This window comes from Phaethon aethereus (assembly GCF_964289735.1).
Source record: "Phaethon aethereus genome assembly, chromosome: Z".
Taxonomy (NCBI): domain Eukaryota; kingdom Metazoa; phylum Chordata; class Aves; order Phaethontiformes; family Phaethontidae; genus Phaethon; species Phaethon aethereus.
The window spans coordinates 7,360,475-7,372,849 of record NC_138577.1 but is presented as its reverse complement, the minus strand read 5'-3'; positions in this window follow the sequence as shown (position 1 = coordinate 7,372,849).

Here is a 12,375-nt window from a genome sequence, read left to right as displayed (position 1 = left end):
ACTGATCTCAGAACCTTTCCCTTTTGACATTTTTGGTCTTCCTTTTGAGCCAAAAAGGAATTAAAAAACAAAACAAACAAACAAACAAACAAAAAAAATAAAAAAGGAAGGAAAAAAGAGAAAGAAAAAAAAAATGACACTTGGGTATTTTTCATAAGCTTTGTAATCCCAGTTCGTTTTTACTGGGGGTGGGGGGATGCTGTAGCTAAGCTATGTGTTCATTACAGCCAGAGGGGAAAAAATGAGGTTGGCTCCCAGTTTTGCTTACGTTGTTAAAAGAGCCTCTGAAGCTGCAGTTCTGGAACAGGTCTCCTCTTTCTTTGAAAGCATGCTGTTTGATAGACTGTCATTTGTCCCCTCCTTTCAGAAGAGCCAGCTGGCAGCTAAGTGCTAAAGCCAGTGACTTGCATGTGTTTTTCTGACATTTAACAAATGGGAACAGCTTGCAAATCTGCATTAACTCACTCTGTCTCACAAATAATCATCGGCTATGCGGTGTAGACATTCGGAACATTAGCGCAAACACAAAAGGGAGCAGGAGTCTGTGGGAAAAACAAGTTGGCAAATAAAAGATGTTTTACTAAGGGACAGACAGAGCTTTTTGGTTCAGATGGAGGGTTCGGATATAGATTCTGAAGGTGGGGGGGTGGGTGGAGGTAGAAGAAGTGCGTGGCGAAGGGAACGAATCCTCTCCCTTGAACGGCAGGAGAAGCTATCGGATTTGCGCCTGAAATGAGAGGTGCAACACCTACCATTCACAAGTGTTTATCAGTGGAGCATTTTCATTTTGCAGCCACCACCTGAGATAGTCCGAGGAAAATACAGAAAGCCAGGTTGCTTCCTCATCAATGCTTCTGTGTGGGAGCTTACGGATGTCCCTGAGATTTTCTCTTTGTAAATTAAACATAGAGTCTGTTACCAGGATAATGAATGCCATGGGATGGTTCAGGTGATAAAGCAGCATGGATAAACCCAACACATGACCAGTTGCGAGGCTAAAATACAGCAAGCAAAACATTTACCTTCTGGGCTTAGGTCAGAGATTGGGACTTTTCACCTGAAAAAAAAGGGATACGTAATTCCTTTAGCCTTTCTAAAAACTATAGCCACAGCTTTTAGGGAGTGAAAGAAAAATCCAGCTCTTATTTCATGTTAACAACTCTTTTTTTCCCCCTGCTCTGAGGACTGAGGAAGGCACATCACCGGGTAACAACGTAGGATTTTTCCCCTACTCTAAAAAAAAACTTTCCTTTGTAGGTTCACATTCTTGTAGGTCATGAGAGATCATGAAGCACACACAAAATGATGGGAAAGCCTCGTGTACACAACCTATCAGTTTGGGTTGATCATCTGCCTTTGTTATAGCACCCAAGACACCATTTAGACAAAAACACCTCTCTTGCTGAAGCTAAGGACGATGTCCTGTGTCTGGGAGTCACCGCAGACTCATGGCACTGCAGCTGCATCTCTTGAGGCCATGAATAGTGAGTTGTAGTAACAGACTCGGTCCCCCTCCTAGAGCAGAAGAAAACCACGACAACATCGGCACAGTTGAGCAGGATACGTCATTCCCAGACAGTACCTGATGGATTTGAGTGCCATTAGAAATCATTCTGCCGAGCGGACAGGTATGTTACTTTGCATTCCTGGTAGCTGAGAAGGAAACATGCCTCAGCTGCCTCCATGTAGCACACTAACATTTCAGAAAATATCACTATGTGAAGGCATTCATATTTCTGAGATGATTTAACCAAGAGGATCTAAGCTATATACTGTATTACCTTTGCCCCGGAGTTATCCTACCTAGTGCTAACTGCAGTTTAAAATATTGACTATATGCAGGTTTTTAACTGGTGTCACTAGTGCCAAAATAGCCCAGGATCAAACCTTGTGCCAGTTTTTCTGCTAGGCAGGATTCCGCAGCCCGAAGGACCCCATGAGGACATGGCCCTTCAGGAATGTGCCTGGCCTGGCAAAGCTGTAGTGTGCTCACGAAACCATAGATCACAGAATCATAGAATCATTTAGATGAGAAAAGACCTTTAAGATCACCGAGTCCAACTGTGAACACTGCCAAGTCCACCACTAAACCGTGTCCCTGAGCACCGAGCCTACATGTCTTTCAAATACCTCCCAGGGATGGTGACTCAACCACTTCTCTGAGCAGCCTGTTCCAATGCTTGACAGCCCTTTTGGTGAAGAAATTTTTCCTAATATTCAATCTAAATCTCCCCTGGTGCAACTTGAGGCAGTTTCCTCTCATCCTATGATGGCTGGACTCTCCTTCCATTAGGAGCAAAAGCAGTCCCATACCTTCTTAGGTGTGCCCTGTGATTCTTGGTGTGCAAAACATGTCTCAGAAAAAGCAGCAGAGCCACGGGTACTGGCTGGCTGTATTTCCCCTCACCTGACCATCTGCAGGCATGCTTTTTGTCTTTTGGGGGTTAAAGATTCAGTATTCTAGGCAAATAAGAGCTATTTTATTTACTTAGCTCTGTCCCCCCCCGCCCCCAAATATTTAGCCTAGTAGTAAAAATCATCTGGTCATTCAAATCAGCTACAGGAAGTTCAAGACCATGGATGATAAATTATATGCACCATCTCTAATTACTCTGTCATCTGTTTTCCTGTAAGTACTGGGCAATTTCAGTGAAGCCTGAAGTAGGGAACTGAAGTCACACTTCCTCCTCACGTGTGCACTGTAGTGTGTTTGCCTCCTTGAAATATAAGACCTGCCATTTTTCCTGTGGCATCAACATTTCTTTTCTCTACATCTCTCCACCTCCTTCTCTCTCTCTTTCCCTCTCTCTCTCTCACAGCACTTGGCAAGTTTCTCCCTGACAAAATGTCCATCTGTAAAAAATAAACAGAACAATAACACCTTGTAGGCATGATGTAAGTGTTGCTTGGGTTTTATTTTTGTACAGATATTTATATATTTAATTAAATACAGTCCTGGCAGGTTTGTAATTGCTTAAGAGTATTCCAACAAAAGCCTAACTTGCTGATGTGGGCAGAATTGCATGGTCCTTCATTTTTCTTGCTCTGCTTTAGCGTATTCAGTGCAGTACCACAGACAGACAGGAACAGATAGGACTGAGAAGACAAAATGGTGAAAGCTTTCATGGCTGAGCAAGAAGCAATGCAGCTCTGGAAAAATTTTAGGAAGGAATTTCAGGGACTGGGAGGCAAGTTGCACCTAATGAAATAGAAGTTACCAACTGGAAGAAAGAGCAAAGTGTTTTCAAGCATGCTTCCATCAGGTCCTATGCCTTAGCACCCTAAATGTTATAGGACACATCTGGCCAACAGATTCATCCAGTGTGTGACTTCTGAAGGTGCTGTAATGCATCTTTAAAAAACACCATAGAACAAAATAAAAACTGCCCAGAAGTTTTCTTCTGAATACCTTTGATTCTAGAAAATAAGTAACTCCCAGCCAGCAGCTGGTCAAACCCAGGAACTGCAGGGTAAAACTCACATTCCAAGGTTTCGCACACGGACTCGTTACCAAAGCCAAGCCCGTCGATGCAAAGCCATTACGCGGGAGCAAATCTCAGTGATGAGATCAATGCTACAGCTATTCCTGAAACTTTGCTTTTGTGAAAAAACGTTCCTGCTCACAGAGGCTGCCATGAAGCTCATAAATGGACTTTATCCTCAGGAAGCACTTGTCCTGTGCTCAGGAGCTTTGGATCAGGCCCCAAACTGTTGGCTTTTTCACAGACAAGCAAAGAAATATGAAGAAGCAGACAGAGACTCACTTTTTCCTGAAGAACAGTTAGGCTTTGTAACAAAGCCATTCCCTACTAACTCTCTGTGTCATCTAACACTTTATAACATTTTTAGATGCAACTTTCCAACCCCAGTGTCTTTCATGGTTGTTTGTATAAAGATACAGCAGGGTTGTTTGGTTTGTTTTGGGGTTTTTTTTTTGTTGTTGGATAATCAGAGATACCAAACAAATATTTGGAGGTTTTAGAGCTCAATGGCACAGAATACCTCAGAGCCAAATCATTTGAGCTACTTTTAGAAAAGTTCTAGTGGCAATTTTTTTAAACAGTAAGAATCAGACTAACCTTTTCATGTACATTAAGCAACAGTATTGACCTGCATACCTCCAAAGACAGTTTATTGGCAGAAGAGGTGAGGAAGAAATGCTCCCAACTGCATAGGAGGGTGTTCAATGGGAGGAACTACACGGAGATATTTGTTATTCAATATTTCCTGGAAAATCTCACTGACCTCTCCAGTGCTCTCCTTGCTCTAAAAATTTATTTGGTGAATGAAGCCAAACCAAAGCACCAGATTAAACTGCTGAGTCTGGGATGGAATGGGAGAGGTCACGCAGCACAGACTGCATAACAGTTTTGAGTCATAATGCTTCAAAGTTGGACTGAATGTCCAAAATCTGCAGCCAAGTTACTTTTTCAAATGTCCACGTATCCACTGCAATATCATTCCTATAGATGGAAATTTCTCGCCTAGTTACTTTTGGAAAAAGATTGTCCTTTCTGGAAACTAGAGCCGGAAAAAAGGAGCAACTGCAATGGAGCTATCTTTTCTCTAGATCCTGCTCCCTATCTCTTCCAGTCTTTCCCCCAGAAAATATAAAAATTGCAAAAAGTCAAAAAGTAACACACAGGCATTTATGGCTGTGCAGGCATGTGTTTGCATGCATGCGAAAGAGAGAGATGGGGAGAGGATTCCTGCCCCAGAAGTGTGATTAAATCCAAAGAAGGTTGATAAAGGATCTACTGTAGTAGGATGGATTAAAAAAAGAGAGTTATTGTATCTTCCAAACTGATCAAGATGATAAAGTAACTGATCACACAGAAGAACTGCTGGAACTGCACCCAATTCTACTCTATGAGTAAACAGAGTCCTGTGGCTCATTCAAGAGGCTATAAATTTAAGCTTAGTATTTCAGGTCTATATCTACAGAGTGACAGAACCTCATATCTCCTGATTCATCCAGAAAGAATGCATCATCTTTTTGTACCAATCTAATCAGGAACACTTTTGCCATGTCCATTTTTCTTTTTAAGTCAAAAGAGGCACAGAAGAGATTTAGCCTTTTTTTTCTTTTCTTTTCTGTTGTTTGGGTTGTGTGTTTTTCCCTCCTGGATATGGGGAAAATAAAACCAACCTCGACTTCGTTAAGCCTCTGATACAGGTGCTCTGACTATACATCTCACAGTACAGCAGTTCCTTTCAACCCTGTGCTTCAAGTACCATCTAGTGGCTAGAAATATATTTGCAAGTCTGTTGTGAGTCTATTCGGATTCAGATTTCTGTATCTATTCGAGATTAACTAGTTTTCATTTTCTGAAATGAAATAAAAAGAAACACTTCTCCATTTATTATTCTTCCATTTAAAAAAAATCTTCATGTCTTTTTACCCACCTTGTGTCAGTTCTACTGGAAGCACTGCAATATTTAGCAACTTCAGAGAAAAAGGGCTCAAGAAAAATGTAGCTGTGCCTTGTTTTTCTTTTACAGATAGAAAATAAATGTCAACGCATGATCCTTCTTTTCCATATATTAAAAAAAAGAGATTTTTTCATTGAGAGTTGAACCCGTACATTTGATTCTGTGATATCTGAATATGCATTTGAGAACTAGTCTTCAATTTGAGCCATTTATTACTTTTGCAAGTATTGCTCCATCTATCTGTCTGCCTTAAATTAAAGTCGCTCTTTGTGTGTTCCCCTTTCCATACTGTTTGCCATCTGTTACATGATCATGGAGAGATAACGCCTGGTGCCCTTGTTTGATTAGTTATCTTGCTTTCTGTTTCAGTGGACATTGGTTAAACGTACCCACGGTGTTACTCTTCTGGTATCAGCAAAGTTATGCCATAAACAGGTAGAGGTGACCTCCTTTCCACCAAATCTGTGTGATTCTTTTCTAGCATAAGGCTCCAAATGACACTTCATGTAAGTCGTAGCCAGTCACCTTTAAGTAATAGTTTAGGAAAAATTAGATTTTTTATCACCTTGAAATCGGCATTTACAACTAACTAAATGAAAATGCTGCTTAAGGCACCTGTCTTCACCCCTGATTGCTGAGGTAGCTTGTAGGTGCAGGTTAGGTGAGGTGCCTGGACCATGATTCAGTTCCTCTCCGTTGACCAGTGTTGGTCAAGCTCCCCCAGGGATGGAACATACTGCAGGAGACCTGTCCTCTCCCTGACCCGCATCCCAGGGCCAGAGGCTACAAAGAGCCACTCAAAGGGCCTGAAATCATGGTCTGAGCTGAGTCCTTGCATGTCCAGGCTCTCCTTACATGGAGGGGAGACCTGTCGGTGCAGCCTGTGGAGCCAGGAGATGCTGCTGCTCACCCAACAGCAGCACAAGGACTCCCCAGGAGCCACCGAGCACTGACGAGCTCCTTTCAGGCCATAGGGGCAGCTTGAACACCAACCTGGGCACAAACATCCCTGGGTGTCTTAAATGCGAGTGGTTTACTTATGCGCATTATCCCACTCCATATTTTAGTCAGCTAAAATATGGCAAGACGAATTCCACCTCAGAAGGTTGCTAATTTCACCTTGTAAGTCTAACTGGCAAGTGATGTGAGAAAAATAAAGATAATAAAGCATTTATCATTCTCACACTGCCTCAGCATGGGTTATTACCCTCTCAGAGTTTGTCCTCACAAACATTCAATTTGGTGTTTGTCACAAGTGATGGAGCAGGATCTCATAAAGAAGGTCCTGCTGCTGGAAAATGTTTCTGTCCCTGGTGTCTCGGTCCCAGCTGCTCAGTCCCTTTCCCCCCCACTGGAGACTTCCAGCCGGATCTGCGTGTAGCCATAGGCTAACTCTGGAGACACCAGGAATGTGTGCACAGGAGGAATTCTTACATGACAGTTTTAAAAAGTCAGTTAAGTTCCTAACTGGGAAAAGCAAGACTCATTTAACAACTCATTTGACAAAATTTAGAGATTACCCCTTTTCCTGTTAGAATACTGCTCATACTGCTTATATCATGTATCATAAACTGCTGCCTAATGTTGAGCTGTGAAGTTTCATCCTAGAAATTCTGCTGGAGACATTTTGACATGAGCACAAGATTTATTGCTGGGCAGCTAGTGGATCTGACATCTGTGATGACAGATATTCTTTTTTTAAATTAATATAATGACACCAAAAGGAACAGGATCAACCTTAATGTCCCTGAAGTCTTTTCCTGTGAGTTGCAGATTTCTGAGGAAAGCCCATCAGCAGAAGCAACAGCATCAGACAAGGCTACTGAGCGAGAAAAAGGTGCGTATTTGTTTTATCAGGCAAATGCATTTTGCCCGCAGGGGTGGGGGGCAGGAGGTTGTGATGGAGTCCTGGACTTCAGCTAAACTAGTGGGGAGATGCTGCTCCCGCACTGGAAGATATTGCACATCTACGCGCTAAAGCACATTTCTGTTACGTTACCCAGAGCGGATAGTTTATTACGTATCATTACCTCCAAACAACAGATAATCAATTTGGATGTGTCCTTATTTACCTGGACAAACACTGGAAGGCTTTGCAATTTAATGGCCTAACTGTTTGTTAGAACAAATAGACCTATTCAATTCTGAGATCACAGTCAATCTGACGGTTTATAGCTGGTTGGTTTCTGCTTTTGAACTGTGAAACCCTGATTTGTTTTCAAGGCGTAAAATTAGCAGTAACATTTCCACATGCTGACGGATAAGTCCCTTATTGAAACATATGACCGCACTTGCTCGTCGCAGAGTGAAAACAGCCTTGCTCAAAAACCCAGCACAAAGCCTGTGGCCCACTTGAATTTCACAGAAGCCCTGATGTGATGCCAGGTGTGAACTGGCCCAAACACCGGCTTGTCTGCGCAAGAGTAAATTTCAACTATCAGTTTACAGGTTGAAGCAGGAAGTTTTCCACTCATTATTAAATTATACTGTTTTCATGCAGCTCTGTAGAGCAGCAGTGGGGTGTTTGAACTGAACACGGGCATTTAAAACAGTAATTCTCCATTTCATCTCTGAAATGATTAGCCTTGGTAAATCATTCCGAACGCTGAAAAGGGGTGTTAAATCATGTCCCGTTGGTTTAGCAATATATTCCACCTTGTAATCACACAAATGTAAATAAGCACAATGTTAAAAGATGAAGGAACATCTGAACTCAAACCTCTGCCTTCAGATCTTAGAACCCAAAGGAGTCAGAACAACCTATAAGGAAGGGAAAAGCAACAAGGAGAGAAAATGCATTTTTCCGTATTAATGTGTTGGTGACTTTTTTCTGTCCAGTTGGGTAAGCCAAACTAAATCCTCAGAATCAGAAAGCCAAGGTAAATTTTGAGAATATCAAACTAGACTTCAGTGAGACAGTTGGAGAAGGGAGAAGTCTGGCAAATGAAACAGGCTGCAGAAGTAGCAGTTCCAGTGAAAAGCATCAGGCCCGTAAATTTGCTTTTTGGCCAGCGAATGGAATGAGTTGCTGTTTCCAGTACAAACATCACCTTATCCAGCAATATCCCAGCATTAATCTGCTGGAGAGACTTAGAGTTTGGTCTTCTAAAAAAGACACTTGTTAGGATGCACTGAAGTATATACGTGGAGTGTATGCGATAAGGAGATACTTCAGAATATATAGTGCTGTTCAAAAAGGATGCTTCAAAGTGGCACATGGATGCTTCCAGCACTCTCTGTCCAGAGGACAGCTGTACTTAAAATGCACTTATCTGCATTTTTCATTGTTTTTCTTTAACTTGAATATCTTTTTCTCCTTGCAGGGATTTGTCCCCATGAGGAAAGATGATTACACAGTAATAATATTACTTCCCTGTCTTGCCCCCACCCCTTTTGGTTTAAAAGCCCAGCCTCTTTTAATCTCTCCACATAAAATAGGTTCTATATTCCTCTGTTAATTTTAATAGTCCTTCTCTGTACCAACTCTGTTTTTTGTCTTTTTGTGGCCATTAGAGTCTCCAAGTTCCTGTTAGAATTTTTTTGTACTGGCCTTTCTTTTTGTTGTATCACTTTAATGATTCATAGACATGACACAACTTCTAGAAAGCCCAGGTCTTTCCACTTTCTCAGTAATACCTGATGATCTCTCTACTTAAACCAGAAATGGCTAGATTAAAATTCCCCCAAAGCTTATGAGTGATATCACAGAACTGGTTCAAAAGGGATCCTATCAGCAACCTGAAGGAAAGATTCACATCCAACACAACGTTTTGATAAAGTCCATTTACATTTTGGTTATCTTACCCTTTTCCACGGTGAGATAAATTACTTTTTAATCAATAAATATTCCCACTTAAATCATAGAGGTTGAATATAACTATTTGTTGAATTGTGTGTTACTTAATCACCAATTTACAGAGAGTAGATGCCTTATTAGATGTATGTCAAGCACCTCAAAGATGTTATAGGTGAGAAGTAAAACCGCACAAGACACAAAGAACACAACTGTGCCAGTAGTTCTAACTCAGACAGGATCATCCGTGATGATGCTTCATTGACTTACTGGAACCCCCAGTATCAATCCAGGCTGGGGGATGAAGGAATCGGGAGCAGCCCTGCCGAGAGGGACTTGGGGGTCCTGGGGGATGAAAAGCTGGACATGAGCCAGCAATGTGCGCTCCCAGCCCAGAAGCCAACTGTGTCCTGGGCTGCCCCCAAAGCCGCGTGGCCAGCAGGGCGAGGGAGGGGATTCTGCCCCTCTGCCCCGCTCTGGGGAGACCCCCCTGCAGGGCTGCGTCCAGCTCTGGAGCCCTCGGCACAGGAGAGACATGGACCTGCCGGAGCGGGGCCAGAGGAGGCCCCAGCAACGCTCCGAGGGCTGGAACCCCTCTGCTGGGAGGACAGGCTGGGAGAGCTGGGGGCGCTCAGCCTGGAGCAGAGAAGGCTCCGGGGAGACCTTAGTGCAGCTGCCAGGGCTGAGAGGAGCTTAGGAGAAAGATGGGGACAGACTTTTAGCAGGGCCTGTAGCGACAGGACAAGGGGTGACGGTTTTAAACTGAAAGAAGGCAGATTCAGCCTAGATATAAGGAAGAAATTTTTCACAGTGAGGGTGGTGAGACACTGTCCCAGGTTGCCCAGGGAGGTGGTCGATGCCCCATCCCTGGAAACATCCCAGGTCAGGCTGGACGGGGCTCTGAGCAACCTACTCTGGTTGCAGATGTCCCTGCTCATGGCAGGGGGATTGGACTAGATGGCCTTGAAAGGTCCCCTCCAACCCAAACTATGCTATGCTTCTATGATTCTTCAATTCCCAGTGATACCATTAACATCTCTGTTTAAAGGCTCTATCATCTAATAACAAAGCTAGTACACACTGCCACTTAGATTTCCCGATCATGGAGCTTCAAAGCACTCTAAATCGTTGGTGTTTTGCTTACTCTTCTAAAGCATTAGATTTTTTTGTTTTCAGTTCTTGACATAAGTAATATTTGTCAGTCTTTTCTCAAATTTTCAATTGAAGGATTTCATCAAATAGAAGAAAAAAAATTCCACGGTGAATCCTTGTCCTTATTACCATTATCACTAATACCATCATTGTCATTACCCGACACAGATGTAAGTTCTTTTGCTCTTTTTACTACGGTTTCTTGCCTCAAAATATCTGTGAGTGCCATAGGAAAGGCTTTTATTGGAGGTCCTGAATAAACTTCCAGAAATATTTTTGGGCCAGGATACTGTGAGGATTTATTTAGTTATTATCAGGGATTCATCTTTAAATTAACTGTGCCTTTATAGTACTAAAATTCTGCTTTTTCATTAGTGACATAGCTTAATTGCTTCACAATCAGGGGAAAAAAAAATTAGAAATAAAAAGAAGAAAGAAAAAAAGGAGTAGCAAATACCTGCCTGACTTAACCACATTAAGCAGCATGGTGTAGAATATAACTTAACAGTCCAGTGAACTGTCAGTGGCAGAAGTAATTGGAAATTGGTGGGATAGTTCTTCATGTGATGGGGCTGGGAGTTTTTCATGCCTATTTTTAATGGGCAAATAGCTCTCAGGGCAGCTTCATATTCTGTCATTAATTTGTAAAGATCCTTTATAATGCAGAAAAGTTAAGATAGCAAAAAAAAAAAAAAATTCCAATTACATGTTTAATGACTTGGCATTTGTGGTAATGCTATCTAGCATTAATTCACCTGTTAGAAAACAGTCTATCTTTTAGCCCCTGGGGTTAATAGAGTGCAAAAGCCTAGGCTTATCAGAGGGTGGGAGAAAAGTGATTAAATTTTTCCTACAAATATGAAAGAAAAGCAAAAATGACAAAATTGATTATGAGTTTTCAACTTGCTTTTTGAGCTTAGACTATTTATTAAATACCTTTTTAAAGAAAATAACAAACTTCTAATTGCTGGTGTCTATCTGGCCCTCAGTATTTTGCAGAGAGGCATGGGGGACTTCAGTCTCTTTGTACCCAACACGAGCACCCACTGGAGTGAGGCATATACCCATATCATGTCATGGGGCTGCAGCAATGATACTGCACAGCCTGCCCTTGAGATCAAGGCCTGCTTCACTTCTATATGGAAATGGGATCCATAATAAAAAATGTGGTTTGATCAGTCAATAGGTGGATGGATGGATTTATCCTGTCCTCAGCTGCATACTCATAACTAGACTGAAATCAATAGCAGATGCTTAAACGGAACTAAGAGCAGAATTTGTTCCACAACAGCAAAGGAATACAGTTTATGCAAGCATCCATATTCATTTATGTGTCTGTCTTTATCAGTCACTCATGTATTTGCATCTCACCCTGGACAAAAGGTTAGCAAAGGCATTTGTAATGAACCCTTCCATTTTAAAACATTTAAATAGTCTGTAGTATAAATTGCATATTCTAACTGACTGCTCTGGTGTGAATTTCTGAGTCCACTGAAAGAAGAAAGGCAGCACTTACCATGTTTATGCAACATCTTCCTTTGCTTAATACCAGATTTGTCTGTGTCAAGGCAAAAGTAGGATTAGCAGCAGGAATACCAAATGATGTTAGAATTCATGCAGTCCTGTCTAGCCTGTGTAGAACACGGAGATACTGGTAATATCAAAGAAACCAAAACAAAACAAACAATTGTCATCAGTCCAATCTCTAAAACTAGGAGTTTCACATTAAAGACTATTGCTGTCTAATGGCTGGAAAACAAGCCCCGAAATCAAGGCTTATCTCCCCTGTTCCTAACTCAGCTTGTGGTTCATCTGTCAGGAGCTAATGAAGGCTGAATACTGAGCATCCAGAATACTGAAATCCAGTGATTTCATCCGGAATTCTGTAACCTTGGGTCTTCTGAACAGTCAGCCCATACAACCTGGTCCTGAGCCCTTTAGGGTCAATTATGGTTTTGTCATTAACTTCTGTTGGAGCAGAAAACATCAAACTTCAT